This window comes from Trichechus manatus, unplaced genomic scaffold, assembly GCF_000243295.1.
Source record: "Trichechus manatus latirostris isolate Lorelei unplaced genomic scaffold, TriManLat1.0 scaffold00050, whole genome shotgun sequence".
Classification (NCBI taxonomy): domain Eukaryota; kingdom Metazoa; phylum Chordata; class Mammalia; order Sirenia; family Trichechidae; genus Trichechus; species Trichechus manatus.
This window is the reverse complement of record NW_004443986.1, coordinates 316502-320067: the sequence shown is the minus strand read 5'-3', so window position 1 is coordinate 320067 and position 3566 is coordinate 316502.

Here is a 3566-nt window from a genome sequence, read left to right as displayed (position 1 = left end):
AGAACCAATGATACATACAGCAAATGTAATTGAAAGTTGGGCCTAACATTTCTCTTGCATCCTCTCCACTACTCCCTCCTCTTTTTTGTTTTTTTTTTAGTAATGGCCAAGGTGATAATGCACATTAAAAATTATTTATGTTTGTGGGAATTAGTAAGAAGATGGAGAAAAATAATTTTCTAATGATATATATATATTTAAATTTACATTGTAGGATTACTTTTGTTTCCCTGGGTGGCACAATCGGCTAAGTGCTGGGCTACTAATGAAAAGGCTGGTGGTTGGAACCCACCCAGAGGCTCCTCAGAAGAAAGGCTTGGCAATCTGCTTCCAAAAGCTCACAGCCATGAAAACCCTATGGAGTGCAGCTCTACTCTGTAACACTTGGAGTCACCATGAGTTGAAGTTGACTCGACAGCAACAAGTTTGGTTTGGTTTCCTTTATTTTCAGTTTTATATTCCCTCACACACTTTGAATCAAGAGAAGAACAAGAGACCACTACAGTCTCACCAACTACAGCTGTAACTTCAGAGTAGGAACTGTGAGACAACCACTTCTGGATTCCCAAAAAGTGGTAATAATAAGGGAGATCTAAAGTACAAAACAAGAGTCCCTTGGTGGTGCTAAAGTTAATGCGCTCAGCTGCTAACTGAAAGATTGGAGGTTTGTGTCCACCCAGACACACCTCTGAAGAAAGGCCTGGAGATCTACTTCTGATAAATCAGCCGTTGAAAACTCATTTCTACTCTGAAACACATGGGGTCACCATGAGTTGGAATCAACTCCATGGCAACTGGTTTAAAGTGCCTAACAGCTAGTAGGAAGTTAAAAAGAAATAAAAATAACAGCTGATATTAATTTAGCCACTATTATTAAGTCTGTCAGATATACTGTCCTATTTTAAACAAACAATAACCCTGTAGATGAGATGCTATTATTAGCAACATTTCGAAAATATAGAATCAGGGCTTAGAGAGATTAAGCAACTTGTCCCCCACCCCCAAGATCACACAGCTATTATGTGGCAGAACCAAGTTTTGAAATCAGACAATCTGCCCCAGGAGTATCTGTCTTTCTTCCCCATCCTACAACTACCTAATGGAACTTTTTTTTTCATTTGTCTTCTTAGACAAGGACAAACTCCTTTCTACTCAGAGAAACTTCTACTGCAACATCAGATATTTCAAAACAAAGAAAGAAACAATATATTTGTGTAATTTGGGAGAAGGTGAACGCGCCAAGATGGATATGCTTTACAAAAGGCTGTTCTGGGGTAAAAACATTACAAAGTTTAGTAAAGCAAAAAGAAAGGTTTTATTCGACATATATTCAAAGAGGCAAAAGTGGGAAAATGGACAAGCATGCTGCCACAGCCATGTCTGCCTGAGTCCAAGGAATGTTACAGAATAAGCAAAAGTGGGAAAATGGACAAGCATGCTGCTAGAGCCATGTCTGTCTGAGTCTGAGGATTACAGAATAGGCAGAATAGGAGAACAGACAAGCATGCTGCCAGAGCCATGTCTGTCCGAGCCTGAGGAATATTACAGAATCATCACTATATGTTAACGTTACAAAATGGGCAAAACCATCGAAAGCTTCATGTTTTCACAGATTGTCTAAACTGCTAAATCACTGCGATTCCTCATTTTGAATTGTGTTTCTTAATAATCACTGGTACAGGTTTCGGTCAGGAGGATCTTCATTGGTCCAACAAATCTCACCATTCACTAAGTGCTAATAGAAAAAGATAAGAGTGGAAAGTATGTGGGTCATTTGTGATGTGCTTTATGATTTGTTTATGTGAAAGGTTTCCTAAAAGATGTTTTCCAAGATTGTCCTAGCTATTGTCTTTATACTTCAGGGCCCAGTTGATGTGTCCTTGTGAGTCCTTGTGGGTCCTTGTGAGTCTAGCTCCTGATGGGTCACATTTTAGGACAGGTAATAATGGTTCCAATATTATCTCCTAAATCAAGGTAATTTGTTTAATCCTCCTATCTACTCTGTGATGTAAGTATTTTATTGTCCCTATTTTGCAGATGAGGGAAATTTGCCCAAGGTCACACAGTTGCTAAATAGCAAGAAACTTTTAATTCTCCTGGAATCCAGATTTCTGGGTCCATGAAGTTAGATCTCCTTTTGAACCTTGAGCCTTGGAGAGACTGGTTCCTGGGGATAATAGGCTTTGAGTCAAACAATGGTCTAGACAAACTAGTAAAACCGTTTTGCCTTGGGCATTGTGCTCTTTTGAAGAATTCAGTCAGTTTCAGAAAACAGACTCCAAGTGACAGACTGAGAGCTAGCTATATTTAGGGTAAATTGGTAATTATTTTAATTATTCTTTGAGGCAATGCTGTATGAAAATCCTTTCTGACCACAGATTTGTTTATCAGTTCTGTTCTATCCTTTTTTCCACGACAATGCCAATAAGATTTGATGTAAGAGTGCACAATGTTCTCATATTTGGAACATTTTTGACTCTCTAGTTGAAATATTACTCTGATTACAAATCATATATTAAATAAACTTCAATCAATTTCTATTGTTGGCTTAATATGATTTTTGTTTTAACAGTAGAGAAGATAGGGTTTGCACCCTTGAGTCTGTGTTCTTAACCAGGGCCAACTTTTCCACTAGGCACTTAATTAACTGTTGAGGGCCTACAATAATTTTAGGAGTCCACAAAAATGTTTTAATTTGAATAATTTTTTTAATTCAGAAGAAAAAAATGAATAATAATAATAATGGATATTTAGTAATGAATCCAGCATATATTATATTCTTCTTCATGCCAACACCGTCATAAAATTTTAAATATATATGTAAGTATATATTTATTTATTTATTTAGGAGCCCTGGTGGCACAGTGGTTAAGCACTTGGCTGCTAAACAAAAAGCTGATGGTTAAAATGCACCAGTCGCTCCATGAAAGATGTGGCAGCCTGCTTTTGTAAAGATTTAAAGCCTTGGAAACCCTGTGGGGCAGTTCTACTCCGTCCTGTAGAATCACTATGAGTCGGAATCAACTCGATGGCAACAGGTTTATTCATTTATTTTGTTTTTACGGAGCAAGAGGTCCATGTGTCCAGGGCCCAGGGAAGTCATATGTGTCCTGTTCTTAACCACTATGCTATGTTACCTCTCAATAGTAAATAAAATACACCGTGAAACCATTCTTAAGTTTAATTGTAGAAATAATTTTCCAACAAGTCATCTACTATTATTTAGCACCCCTCCTATTCCCCATGTAATGTCTTTCTATCATCTCTTCCCAACCAAAAGGAATTAAGAAATAGGAATCCTCCTTTCATGCAAATATCACCCATTAGTGCTAAATCCCGTAATGAGAATCATAAAGGACAGTGCTAGCAGACACGATAAAACATTATTGTTGCTATTTGGCACCCTGGAGTTGGTTCCAACTCATACATGACCCTATGTGCAACAGAATGAAACACTGTCTAGTCCTGCAAAATCCTCACAATCGTTGCTATGTTTGAGCCCGTTGTTGCAGTCACTGTGTCAATCCATCTCACTGAGGCTCTTCCTCTTTTTCCATGACCTTCTG